Genomic DNA, 15,351 nt, shown 5'->3' on the forward strand with positions numbered 1-15,351 from the left:
ATCCCCAGACATACAACTCACCATGGAACACCGATCTGGCGCACACCTTCTCCCAGCACACATGCGCATGCACATTTTTATAAAAATAGAAGCATTTTTCTGTCCTGCAACCTGTTTTTATTTCACTGGAGAACCTTCTCCATAAACAGCCTTGTGTATTATATACAAACCTGTATGTAATTGCTAAGTTCTTTCACTTGTTTATTCATTCTACAAACCCTTACTGAATGCCTGTGTGTGTCAGGTACAGTGATAAGCTGGGCACGACAACCGCCAGAGCATAACCAAAGCAACCGCGGGTGCTGTTGATACAGACGGGGAAAGGGGAGCTTTCCTGGGGGAGGGAGACTGGAGATGAGTCTCGCAGGGCAGAAGACAGCGAGGTAAACAGTGAACAGTCCATATCAAGTTGAGAATATAAAGATGTAAGATTACGAACTTTTTATACCAATATACGTGCTTCCATGTGAATGAACCATTTCACCATATTATATTGTTTGCTTTTTCAAAAACAAAAAACATAAAGAAAACAAAACTGGAACTAGATTTTCACTGGTGTAATTGACAAGGATCAGTCTAAAAATACTTCACATAATGGAAAATATAAGATTTAAAAATTTTAGACCTTTTCTTCATACCTGCATATATAGAACACATATATGTGTACAAGCTCACATGCACAAACAATATACTATAGCATATAGAATACTGCAGAATAAAATAAGTCTAATCTTTTCTGGGATTCTTGGCAAAAGCAAGCTTAGTCGTTTGATTTACGTAGAAGGATTTTATGTACAAATCCAATGCTTTAATGGCAGGCTCAGAGACAACCCACATTCAACTAGTCAATTTGAATTTTACACAGAACCATTATTGTTGCCCTAGAAGCCAGACTCACCCAGTCTTATGGAGTATTTTTATAAATAAATTATTGTACAAAGATCATGGAAATGGTGAGCTGAAGACACAGTCCTTACTCTCAAGGGGTTCCAATGTTATCACAGGGAACTAACTATATAGTCACAGACGAGCATAATACAAAAGCGGCACACAGAGAAAGAGATTAATTCCAAGGGAAAATGGGACACCAGGTAATGGAAGGGACATGGTTAAGCCGGGTGGAATGTCAGTCCTAGCAAACCAGGACTGAAGGGTGCCCCACAGAAGCTGGATGCTGCCATGGCCACGCAGATGAGAGTGAAGTGGCAGGATGAGAGTGACTAGAGTTCAGGGCGCACTGTGAAAGCAGGAGTGGAAACAGGCTGGAGAGGTAATGGGGGCAGGTTATCAAGCAGAGCAGTTACATACCACACCGTTGGGGTTTCGTCCTACAGGAAGTGAGGAGCCATCAAAGATTTCTCAAAGGACATGGTACGATCAGATAATGATGTGTGAGCAGGAATGAAGAACAAGACACCAACAGGGAGACTGAACGGGGGACTAGGAAAGAACTCTAAGGAAGAGGGAATAAATTGTTGATGAAGGACTGTAGCAGTGGAAATGGGAAGACACATTTCAGAGGCAGAATGAAGAAAGTAAAGAACGTGGGATCTGAAAAGCCCTGGATGCGAATTCTGGCTCCCCCACCTATTTGTTTGCTGGCATTAGGCAAGGTTAACTCCTTTAAGCTATAGGAGTTATCCCTTCTTCAACTATGAAGAAGGAGTAGCTCATCTACCTGTGTTAAAAACAACTGTAAGAGAAACACAGGAAGTTGAGTAGATAAATCATATCCACACATTTATTTATTCAACAATATATAACAATACAAAGAATAAAATGTAGCCCCTATCCATCTGGGGAAACAGATACGTAAACTAAAGTTACAATAATATAATGTACTAGAAGTAAGATCAAACATAGGAATACAAAGAAGACAGACTGTGTAAGGCATTAAAGATTGTGTCAAAAACGGTTAAGAGATTCGAGGAAGTTTTCACAGAAGTGATGTCTGAACCTGGCTACTTACAACTCTGTGCTGTTTTATTTTCACCTTGAATTACGAGGTTCTCCACTTTACCGTGTCTGTTGTATTACACAACTCCTTGGGCACTGCGTTATTTGCATTTTAGAGGGTAGAAGTCAGGAGAAAGTGGTAGGAAAAAGGTGGGGCAGAGGGAGGAAGGAGAAAAGAAGAAAGATTGGAGGAATAGGAAAGACTTTTTAGGCCAAGTAATTTTTCAGGAAGCAATATTTGAAAGAAAGCCAGATACCATTTAGATGCCCAGTGTGATATGATGTCAAGGGAGCAAAATGCAAATAAAAGAATCTAACGCGTTCCAGGTGGCAGACTGGCAGTTTGTTTTTTCCAGGTGAAGCTGAGTGGAGGTGGCTACTGCCAGTGTCAGCGCCCTGTCTGAACAAGGGGTAGTTTAACTTCTAGCCACAAATATATACACTTTTGTTTAGACTGTTTGCATGCATTTGTCTACTGCGAATCAAAGTAACCTTTCTAGAGAAAGAGAAAACCATGGTTGCCAAGATCTGTCCTCAATTCTTTCCTGTATCAGGTAGTTTCTTCTCACTTACTCAACAAAGGTTAAATGGACACTCTGTGAGGTCCAGTGGGGGACACAACAGTGAACATGATATGGATCTTGCTACGGAGAATCTCATCAGTAAGTTCACTACAAAGTAGAAAGTGACACGTCCCATGAGAGGTTCAGATAAAATACTACACAGAGCGAAGCAGGGGAAGATAGGGGAGATGAAGGAATGTGGCACTGGCATAAGGACAGAGGGGACTGTGTTATGATATTCATTTGACAAATGCCAATGAGTACATACAACATAAAAGCCACTCACCTAAAAGAGGTGAGTTGTGATTCAATGAGACTGAGGTGATTCAGCCCAATTCCTTCATTTAATTCACTGGGAGAGGAAAGCCCAGAGACTCAAACAGCTAACTCAAGCACATAAGCAGAGCTAAAATTAGAGCTGGTATCTCCAGGCTGCAAGTCTAGTATTTCCGACTACTTTGCTCTGTCTCCTTCAAAATACTCGGTCTTAATATTTTGTGATGGAAAAAATATTCACAACACATCCCCATCCATTTCTGAATAGTCTCATTTGCTGTGAAATGCCTTCTCTAACATTTGGTTTAAATTTGCCTTTATTTCTAATCAGTGCCCCCCCCAAAGATACACAGAACATAGGAAATCCTGTGCCCATATGACCATTATTTACATATATGAAGACAGTCCTCACGTCTCCACTCCATTCATTATTCAGGATTCAGTACATCACTGTAGTTGGGGAACAGACACTGGAATTAGGTGATTAGCAGATGTCAGACCCACATCCAAAGGTCTTTAATATCAGGTCCTGTCAAAAACATCCATGCTTAGAAAACATCCCTGGGCTCAAAGAGCCAATACTGTTTATTTATACTTTCAATTTATAGGATTAATAAGTAAAAATACTAGCATACTTCACTGGTCCAACAACTGTGTTCTGGCTGTGTATTGCCAATAATAACCATTCTCACCTTGGTGGCCTAGCAGGTAATGGGGTAAGATCGATGGGTTGGGGTTTAAATCTTGCAGAAAAGCAGGATTTCAATATCAAGGACCTTTTGGCGTGGACCAATCGTCCCTATAGGGAAATAGGCAGACCTGGGTTTGAACCACAGCTTCAGCACTCACTAGGGGTGTGATCATGAACAAAGTCACTGAATTTATACAATGTGTGTGCTCATTCAGAGAATGGGACAGTTATGTCATCCATGCCTTCCACAGAATGCAATAGCTAATAAATACGATGGAGTATTGGTACGACTTTGGGTATAGTTATTGAAATACTAGAGTTTCTTTACGTACAAGTAAGCTAGCACTGACTCATTTGAGGGAAAAGTTACAAAACTGAAAAAGATGAGTGTGTGTTCCCCTCCCCCCAGTTTCTCTCCTCCGCTGGTACACACCAGTCAATGGGTGACAGCTGTGAAATATTAAAGACAAGCTCGATAACTGCAGTGTTACTGAGATAAAGTGCAGAAAAAATACTTCGCTATCATATAAGGCACAAACATGCTTAAAAAAAACTAGAAAGATTGTCAAACAGTGGAATTCATACACAGTTTATAAATTGTACTGTGTCTTAAATGCATTAAAAGACAGAAAATGGTATAAGGATGACTTTTCTATGTTTTGAAGTTTTCCTAAACAATGCAGTACAAAGCTGACAGTGTTTCTTGGTTACTCGGGTAGGGTGGGAGGGAGTGGAAAGGGAGAACAGAAGAATTAGAGTTGATTCTTTCCCTACTTTCAAATGCTACAAACCAGCTGGTAATGTTTAGTGGCAATAACCTCATCTGCTAGGCACTGCAACTAACTTCCCATATTTGGGTAGGAAAAACGCATCATGTCTCAAAGAATGACATACTGACAGGGAATTTAGTGACTGACTAAAGGTAGACATAGAGCTCCCGGATATGAGAAAAAGAGTTAAAACTCACCTAGATAATCTACAGATTGGATACACAGTTTGTGGAAGCAGAGACAGAATGAGTCAGTGCTCTCCAAATAAGGGCCACAGTAAGAAACGGAAGATGCAAATGCAGAGAAGTAGGCAGTGCGTGGACTGGTAGCTGTCTGCCAAAACCTCTTCTATCTTTCCTCCACAGAAATGACACTTTTGGCTGGGCACGCGGCCACTCAGAAGACAGACAACACTTTCTGGTCTCTCTTGCAGCTAGGCGCAGCCATGACACTACATATTGGGCAGTTTCCATAGGGCAGCTTCCGGGCACCTTCCCCAAAGATGGCTGGGGCGCGCCCTCTTTCATCCTGTCCTCCATCCTGCCCTGGGATGGACATGCCTCCGCCTTCAGCCAGGAAATGAGAGCAGCCCCTAGGAATGGTGAGTTTCAAGGAGTGGGTCTCTAGACATGTAAACTGTTTTCACTTTTATTTAAACAATGCTATAAAGAGTACCCTTAAAATTATCTTCTGCACATATTTACTTCCTTAGATTACATCCCTACAAGTAGGTAAAGAACTTAAAAACATTCTGAAGTTTTTGATACATATGGCCAAATTACTCTTCTAAAAGTTTAAATTTACACATGCTCTGCTCCTTCTCAGCCCAACATTAGGAGTTACGGTAATCTTAGCATCACCTGGGAAGAAAGCTCTTTTCATATTAAGGGTGTGGATACCATATTATAAATACTTCTTCTCAATTTATTTACCTTTCAATTTAGTTAATTTTGTTGTTGTGCAAAAACCTCAAATCTTTGTGTGGTCAAATGAAACTCTGTAAAAAAAGTGGTTCCTGCCTTTACTGTCATAAATTTAAAAAGTCTTTCCCCACATCAAAATTGTACACATATTCCACCCATTTTTCCTATTACTTTTTTACTTTCAGTTGATTTTTACTCCAAATAGCATTTCCTCCACACACATTTAGCTAATTGTACCTACACCAGATTCAACACATTCAGTAACATATTACGAATCTCTTTTCCTAATAACTAAAAATTCCACTTTATTTTAAATTGACTTTTAAAAATTAGCATCACCCATCGATTACTGTCATTTTGGAAATCATTAATACCTGTTCATAAAAGTAATTGACATTACTTTTTTTTTTTTTTTGCAAAAGTCTGTTTGGTTTATTCCTCCAAGTGAACTTCGGATATATATTGTCAGGTATCGCAAAAAGACAAAAATACAAATGGAATTTTTATTGGAATTTTATTAAATGATAGAGAACAAGTGAGGGGATGTCTGAGTTTAAAACATTAATTCTTTCCATCCACAAATATGTAATGTTTCTCTAGTTATTAAATTGTATTTATGTACTTTAGTTAGGTTCTATAGTTTATTTTGTATAGTTAGTTCTATAGTTCACATAAGTTCTATAATTTACTTCATTAGGCAAATTTCTTAAGTATGGCTGTAGATCTTATTTTATATTTGTGTTTTTATAAGTAGGGTCTTTAAAAACACATTTCTCTATTGGTGCTGACATAGAGGAAACACTGATTTTTAAATTTGTTTTGTAACTGACAATGTTCCTGGTATGCTTTTAATAGTGTTCATAAATGTTAGTTGATTATCTTGGGTTTTTTAGGTAGGCAGTAATATTCCAATTTCAAATAATGATGGTATTTCTCACTTCTTTTGCGTTACTTATACTTTTCTTCTCCTTCTTCTTTCTTCTTCTCCTTCTTCTTCTTCTCTTTCTTCTTCTCCTTCTCCTTCTTCCTTCTTCTTCCTCCTTCTCCTTCTCCTTTGTGTGTCTTACTGCATTAGCTAGAACTTTCAAGAGACTCTGAAATCCTAGTTAATAGAGGTAATGGCTGACACTCTCACCTTTTATTTTCTAAACTTTTTATCTTAGGACATTTTTCTCTTGTACTCTCTGTAACAGCTGCTGTGTGTCAGTTTTCACACCCTTTTTTATATTCCCCACTCCTTCTAATCAGATTATAAATTCCTTGATGGCAAATACTGTGTTTTAATAATCTTTCAAAAAACTCTAACACCCAGCACAGTGTCTTGCAAAGAGAAAATAAAGCATTCAGTGGGCAGTTCTCAAACCTGCTGGATCACTGGAATCACGTGGGAACTTTTAAAAAAACTGACTGCAAGTTCCATGAACCTTTACAAACTCCAAATCCCCTGTTCATGGGGAAAGGAATCTAGATGTTTTAAAAGCGTCAGAGGTGATTCTGATGATCCACCAGGTTTGAGAACCACTAGTCTAATATTCCTATCACTCCTGGAGATTCTATTTCAGTCCAGGAGTCTGATTTTTAATAAATCTAACTAGATGATTCAGATATAGGTGGGTTTGGAAATTACTGATCTATATAGTAATTCAGAAAAGGGATAAGAGTTTTATTTTTTCTTTATGTTTTCCATAAAGCAATCACTGATAGCCACCGGGTATGCCTTTCCACAGAGTTCGTCTTGCTTACATAATAAAACAAACACAAGACTGTGTGTGTCTGTGTGTGTTGTTTTCTGTTTGTTTTTTACCAAAACAAAATAATAGCCAACCTATTTTTCTGTAATTTGGTAGTTTATTTCTATTTATTTATTTATTTATTTATTTATTTATTTAATTTATTTTATTTATGGGGGTGACACTGGTGGTAGCATATTCAAAATGTTACCGTAAAAATGATAATAAATGCTCTCAGGACCATTTAGTATACTTATAAAAATGAAAACCAATGATCTGTTTTCTCATCTAGTAAAGACTTAAAAATAGCTATACAAAGATAAATACCATATGATCTCACCTATCAATGGAACCTAATCAACAAAACAAACAAGCAAGCAAAATATAACCAGAGACACTGAAATAAAGAACAAACTGACAGTAACCAGAGGGGAGGGTGGAGGGGGAGGGGATAACAGGAGAAAGAAGGGGAAAGGTCGTCAAGGAACATGTGTGAAGGACCCATGGACAAAGCCAATATTGGGGTAGGACTGAGGGTGGGGGTGGGTGGAAAAATGGAGACAGCTGTACTTGAACAACAATAAAAAGTAAAAATTAAAAAAATAGCAATATGTACAAAAACATTTTCATTTCATTTTTAACTCTTTAACAAGTATAAGAACAATTTTGGAAAACTCATTTAGGAGGTTCAAAAACTGTAAGTAAAGCTACCATACCAAAGGATGGGTTCATAGACCAAAATAGCATCTCAAACACCATGAGAATAGTATTAACAGAGGAAGGCTAAAAATGACACATAAAGCTTTCTTTTTTTGCACAGCTAATAAAGTGATTAAAAACTACAAAGAGAAATCCTATTACAGATGTTACTTATACTTAGCTATTATTATTCATCTTTTAGATAAAAGCTATTTTTAATACACATGCAAAATTAAGGTTCAACTGATCTCTACTTAAGCTTTGACAAAACATAAAAGGGAGCACTCAAATGCATCCCTGAGACAAAAATTTCTAAAATCAAACTGCTAGTAAAAGGGGAAAAAAAGCAAATTACTGGCTAAGACAGAAAGATTATATTCTAAAAGACTAAGTTGTGACTTTGTGAAATCACAGTATTCATTTGTTATCACTGAAGTTTTGTAAAGTTTCTTCTCCAAAAAGCTTGATAAAACACACTAATGATTATTAAATAGTGCAAATGACTAATTCCAAATTTTCCAATACTGAAAATTGGAAGACAGTGTAGGAGTGGCAGAGAAGAAAGAAAAGTAAAAATAAAAGCAACAAGCAAAAATAAAATATCTTGCTCTATCAAAAATGAATCAAACTGCAATTTCTGATTCATTCTACAAGGATCTTTTTATAAAAGCAGGATTCATCAAGAGTTTTAGGTAAATTATGTATTTCTGGCTGTCACGAGTTTGTCAGACTGTATTGAATTCTGTTGAGTTGGAATGAAAGAGAGAACACAGTGAACTAAGTTAATCTGAAAGAGGTGTGAAACTGGAGAAAGGCCTAGAAACCAAGTGTAAATAGATGGAAAATAATAATAATTTACAGAGGAATTAGTTTGGAGAAAGGGAACACAACATTCAGTGTGGTGGTTAAGGGAAGGGATCCTAAAAATAGTGTTTTGTTTCTTTGGTGGAAATGGAATGGATTTTGTGGGTAGGGAAATCTGCAAGACCTACAATGGTAGGTCTTAGGTTTGAAACTGCTAGATCTTGGGCAAGAGGTCTAATAAATGGTAAGGGGAGTAACCTTTAGGTGCTATCCCCAACTAGACTCCTCTCCCCATCTCCAGGCCAGCACCCACCCTTCTGCCCCAATTGCTCTGACCCAGAATAACACTCCTCCTTCCCATAGAGACTTGGTTTCCCTACCAATGCTCTGGGTCATATCGACCCTCTTTCCTTGGGGACTTCATTCCACTGATTATCTTTACTCAATCTTCAAACTCCTGCCATTAGTGCTTTCTTTTCAGCACGTAAAAATCCTGAAGGTTTTCATATCTAGAGCTAAAACAAAGTAAAACATTTCCTTAACTTTATATTCCCCTTTATCACCTCACAGCTCTCCTTTTCACAAGCCACTCCTAGAAGGATGTCGGCTTCCTTCCTTGATTCACTCACTCCTCAGCCTGAAGCAATCTGGCTTCAGGCCTTGCTGTCTCTCTGAGGCTGCTTCACTTAAAAGCAACACTGACCTTCTAAATGTCAAACTCAATCTCCGGTTTTTAGCTCTCATGATTTAATTTTGCAGAAGCTTTTTACACATTCACCTTCTCTTTCTTGAAAAGCTTCCATCCTCAATATCTAAGATGTCACATTCCTTCTTCTGTTGATATTCCACAGGGACATATCTCAGCCCGTCTATTATTATTCTGCCTCTATATTCATGACTTCTTTTACACTAGTTAAAAAGTGACCCGCAATTCCAAATCTCTAGTCCAGACAGATGTTTCTGTGGTGCTCCCTTTCTGGATATGTCTAAAAACAGGTATTTCTGAATAGTTGTATGTCCAGGGCTAAGCCATCACATTCCCCCTTAAGTCACTATTCCTTAATGCAGCGAATGGAACCATCACTCACTCAGTGGTTCAAGTAAAACATCTGGAATCCATCTGAGATTCTTTCCTCTCCTTCCAGATCTAATCATGAAGGACTAGAGATTCTCTCAAACTGTCCCTTTCCACCCATTCTAGTGCCTTCATTCATCTCCCATTTGGACTACGTTGCACTGCAACAGTGCCCTTAAAGATGGCTCTACCTCTAATAGCGAGCCCTTGCAGCCTAGTTTCTACAGGTCACTTTATTGTACTTTTTCAGTGGTTCTCAGTTATCCAGCTGAACTCTCAACTTGTTTGTGCAATACAAACGTACCTGCCCCCCCTCCTTTCTCATTCCCAGCACTTCCCAACGTAATGTCCGGCTCCGGCAACACTGAACATGCTATCCCATGCCCGATTCTTCTGTCCATGCTGTGACATTATCTTCTCACCTGTCTGCTCGATACATTCTTACCCATTTCTAGGCGTCTGTTTAAATGTTAACTTTTTAAACAGCATCCCCTTTATCAGACAGACTCTGGTGGTCTCTGTACATACTCAATTGCAGTTTTGAAGATTCTTCCATTATACAATGACCTTATTGCATTATAATTGTTTGCATGGGCATCTTAACTACTTAACTGGCTTAGATTAGGAAATTAAAAATAGGTCTTATATCTCAGATCAACAGTTACTGAACTATTCTCCTAACTTAAAAATTTTTATAACAACATATGCCCAGAAAGGAAGGCTTTTAAATTAATTTAAACTATTTCAGAATAAAGAATAAGAGACTACTTATTATTTTTGTTTTACCATTGCCTAGTACAGTGTCTAGGCAGAGATTAGGTTTTTAATACATGTATTATTTTGATTTCAATCTATTTTAAATTATAGATCTGTAGCATTTACCTAGCAACTATTTCACTGAACAAATATTGTTTGAGCAACTATTATTAGCCCCACCACCCGTGCTGCTAGGATACAGTGCTGAGCACGGCAGTCATGACAGGGCGGTGATGCCGGAGCTGGGAGAACTGTGAGAACAGAGCTGGAGAGGCACCAGGAGCCACATCATGAAGGGATTTCCAAGAGAAGTTTAAGCTCAGTGCTTCCAGTAACCAATTCTAGTTTTCTCCACAAATCAAACCACAAAATAAAACACCTGTTTTCTAAAAGCACCACATTCCTGAATCACAAAAAGAAAAACCACGCTCACTAAAACCCTTCCCAGACTCCCCATCCCATGGCTCCATGGTGACTAAGCTATGAGGAAAGAGACTGAACCAGAGATGTTTTCCTTGCACATCTCCAGGGTGCGTGAACATGAAAACAACTGAGACTCAGAACTCTCAAAAGTTATCAACAGTTTTAATTGTGAACTCAGTAGGCCAAGCAACATAATAAATGTTCACTTTTGAAGCAGAAGGAGTGTAGTTTACCTTTTTACTTGGCATAGATGATTAGATTCTAATCTTTTCTGGTTTTCCATTTAGATGAGCACAGGTACCTTTTCCTGAAAGTCTGTGAATACTTTAATTTAAAAGCCATGGATGGCAACCTAGAGCAGCTCTGACCATGCAAAATGTTTTATAAATAGTTCCATGTGCTCTGCTCATCTGGAGTCTCACTGGAGATGGATAATGACCCTGTATTTTGTACTCATTTACTGAGAATTAGCCAAACCTTCTGTTTTTAATTACATACTTAATTCACCTAGCATGGTCTAATTACAGAAAACAAAACATCATTTAAACAAAAGGTGGCCTTGAACTTAATCTATCAAAACACCAGTTAGTTTTAAAGTTTTCAGTTCTTAACAAACTGCCAAGACATGCAACAGCAATTTTCCAAATGTGATCATATGCTTTTATAGCAACAGATTTACTACAAAATCAAACATCTGTATATACTCATACTTTGAAAACTCAAATTGTTGTCTCACTATTAATGCAAATCTGCTTAAATTTTGATAGACCTAAAAATCTTAAAGCTAAAGCACTACACAATGATTTTTAAGTATCCAAGATCATTGTGGCCTTGAAATGACGAGTTAACATAACTGTAGCTACTTGTCTACAAAGTAGTCCAAACTCTATAAAAACTCACGTGTGCAACTTTTCCCAACTCCTCCCAGAGTAGTAGCCCTTCTCCGCTGTGCTACCATAGCACCTTACACATCCCCCAATCACAGTGTTGATGATGCTCGATTGTGCTGCTGGTTTAAAGATCTGTCCCCTAACTAGACGCCCGAGCTTCATGGAAGCGGAGTTCATGGTTTTTATTTCTGTACTCCCGACATGGGGCATGGTGCCTGGCACAGAGCCAAGTCCTCCATACGTGTTTTGCTGAATTAATTTAAACACAATATCGTAAGACTATCTCTATTTGTGAACGACATGATCTTGTATGCAGAAAATCCTAAGAAATCTGCAAAAAAACTACTACAACTAATGAATGAGTTCAAAGGTTTGTACAAGATTAATATACATAATCCATTGCATTTCTATATGGTAGCAATGAGAAAACCAAAAATGAAAATAAGAAAACAATTCCATTTACAATAGCATCGAAAAGAATAAAATATGTGGGAATAAATTTAACAAAAGTAGTCTAAATGGACTACTTTTGAAATGGACACTATGAAAACTACAAAACATTGCTGAAAGAAATTAAAGAAGACATCCCATGTTCACAGGCTGGAAGACTCAATATTGTTACCATGTAGATATTGTTAACATGTAACATGTAAAGAATCTAGAGATTCAACCTGTACCAAATCTCAGCTGACTTCTTTGCAAAAACTGACAAGATAATCCTGAAATTCATTTGGAAATTCAAGAAATTCAAAAAAGCCAATACACTGGAATATCACTCGGCTTTAGAAAGGAAGGGCATCTTGTCACAAGCTCCAATATGGATGAACCCTGAGGACATTATACGCTAAGTGAAGTAAACCAGTCACAAAAAGACAAACACTGCAGGACTGAGGAACTGTCAAGTTGTTTTCCAAAGCAGCTGCACTTTTATAAAAGGTATCTAAAGTAGGTGGATTCACAGAAACAGAAAGTAGATTAGTGGTAACTGGGAGCTAGGAGGCGTGAGGAATGCAAATTGTCTAATGGGTGCAGATTTTCAGTTTTCCAAGAGGAAAAGAGTTCTAGAGGTTGATTCATTGCACAACACTCAAGTGGGCTGAACACTATTGAGCTGTAGATTTACCAGTGGTTAGGATGCTATTTTTTTACTGAAATTTTAAAAAAGCCAAAACAATCCTGAAAAAGAACAACAAAGTCGAAGGACAAACCACACTTCCTGAGCCTAAAACCTACTACAGAGCTACAGTGATCAGGACAGCAGCGTGGCACTGGCAGAAGAGGCGTATACAGGGTGGGGCAAAAGTCCACTTACTGTTGTGAGTATGGGAAACAGAGTCTATTCTAGTACTATTGTTTATCAACTACTGTGTTATTTTTCATACGTATAACTATAAACCTACTTTTGCACACACTCCCCACCCCGCATTTTTTATTACGGCCACCCTAGTGGATGTCAAGTGGTATCTCAGTACGATTTTTGTCTATATTTCTCCAATGGCTATGATTGGGAATCATATCCCCAATGGGAATGATTATTTTTTCACTTGTTTACTTCCCATTTGCATATATTCTTTGGAGAAATATCTACTCAGATCCTTTGCCGAATTTTTAATTGGGTTCTTAGTATTTTTGTTGAGTTATAAATATTAGTTCTTTAGTATTCTACATCAAGTTGCACATTAGAGGTCCGGTTTGCAGGCATTTTCTTCCATCCTGTGGTTGTCTTTTCACTGTCGTTAGGGGGTCCTTTGAAGTAAAAAAGCTGCTAATTTTGATAAAGTCCAGTGTTTTTCATTGGTCTGGGTTTTTTTGTTTTGTTTTGTTGTTGTTCTGCTTGTGCTTTTGGTGTCACATATAAGAAACTATTGCCTCATCCAAGGTCATGAAGATTCACACTTATGGTTACCTCTAAGAGCCTTAGAGTTCTGGCTATTACATTTAGGTCTCTGATCCATTTTGAGTTAGTTTACATGCAACCTATTTCTGCCCCAGCTGTACAGATAACAGCAAGCGTGGAGGAGGATGTGGATACGCTGGAACCATCACACACTGATGGTGGGGATGTAAAATGGTGCAGCCACTCTGGGAAACAGCCTGATGGTTCTTCAAAAGGTTAAACCCACCACTACCATATGGTTCAACAGTTCCATTCCTAGTTATATTCCTGAGAGAAATGAAACCATGTGTCTATTCAAACACTTGTACAAAAGTTTTCACAGAAGCATTATTCATAACTAAAAGGCTGATGCAATCTAACTGCTCATCAACTGATAAATGGATTAACAAAATGTGGCAGATTTGTAAAATGAGTATTATTCAACTATAAACAAGAATGAAGGTCTGACACATGCTGTATATAATGTGGATGGACCTTGAAAACATGCTAAAACACACCAGACACAAAAATCCTCCTATCACATTTCCATTTAGATAAAATGTCCAGAATAGGCAAATCTGCAGATTTACAGATTAAAAGTAAAATTAGTGATTGCCTGCGTGTGGGGATGGCAGCTATGAATGGCTAAGGATGCTGATTTCTCTTTAGGGTAAATGAAAGTATCCTGAAATTGTGGTGATGGATGTCCAACTCTGTGAATATATGAAATGTCATTGAATTATACACTTTAAATGAGTGAATTGTGAATTAGATCTCAATAAAGCTGTTAAACACACACCATGCTTGGAATATTAAATGACCAAAATGTGTTTCTGGGAAAGCAGCAAGAGGTGATGTGAAAGTACGTGAAACACATCACAACAGAATATTCGAAATGCTCACACAGAAAATGGTAGCAGCAATTACAAAGAAAAGCAGTTGTTGAATAAGAAAGGCCACGAGAATGTCGTGAGGCAGTTTCAGCTCAGTGAAATGAAAAACTAGGTGTGATTCCAGGAAAGAGAGAGCTGGAGAACTAAAAGGGAATTCACAAAAGAGTAAGCCTAGAAGTATATAAAAAGATGAGAAGGAACAGTCATAAGAGGTAAGGCGTAGGAAGGCAAGCAATTAGGGAGAGCTATGGCTTAGACTGGCATTTTTTAAAATATATGAAAAAAAAATCTCCCAAATGTTTTACTTTTCTAATCCCTGTGTGAAGATCTCATCTGAGTCAGGGGCAGAGAAAATGCCTGTTATCACATCCTAGTGTGGCTTGGGCAGGGAGAAAAGAGGGGAGCTCTAAACTAGTCGTGAATGAGAAGAGATCCCAGAAACTATTGGGTTGGCCGAAAAGTTCATTGATTTTTTTAAATATAATGGCTCTAGTAGTGCTTAGTTGTCTTTAATTTCATTTGAAACAATTTTGTTAGATTGTATTGAGATAGCTGTCATATCAGCATGCATTAAAAAAAACTTAAGAAACTTATCAAAATTGGTGAACTTTTGTGTAGCCATTTTAATATTCCAGATGGAAGAAAATACGCAACATTTTTGGCACATTATGCTTTATTATTTCAAGAAAGGTAAAAGCGTTTCGTACCTGAAATGCGGAAAGACTTGTACATTGTACAGAGAAGGTGCTATTACTGACTGAATGTGTCAAAAGTGTTTTGCAAAGTTTCTTGGTACTATTGACATTGTGGCCAAATAATTCTCTGCTGTGGGGCTGTCTCACGCACTGGAAGATGTTTAGCAGCACCCCTGTCCCTGACCCACTAGAAGCCAACAGCGGCAGATAGCCAACATACTCAAAATATCCACATCAATAAAGCTATTGGTGAAAATGAAAAATGTGTCTTTTATGGAAAAAACTAAACGGACTTTTTGGCCAACCCAAGAGTACTTACGTTCCATTCTGG

General features: G+C 37.9%; 1 protein-coding gene across 1 annotated transcript in view; it reads right to left on the reverse strand.

Annotated features, from left to right (window-relative positions):
- Positions 1-15,351, reverse strand: part of STK3 (serine/threonine kinase 3) — a 252,662-nt gene that overhangs the window by 29,067 nt on the left and 208,244 nt on the right. The window lies entirely within an intron of this gene.

Source organism: Phyllostomus discolor, chromosome 7 (genome assembly GCF_004126475.2).
Source record: "Phyllostomus discolor isolate MPI-MPIP mPhyDis1 chromosome 7, mPhyDis1.pri.v3, whole genome shotgun sequence".
Lineage (NCBI taxonomy): Eukaryota > Metazoa > Chordata > Mammalia > Chiroptera > Phyllostomidae > Phyllostomus > Phyllostomus discolor.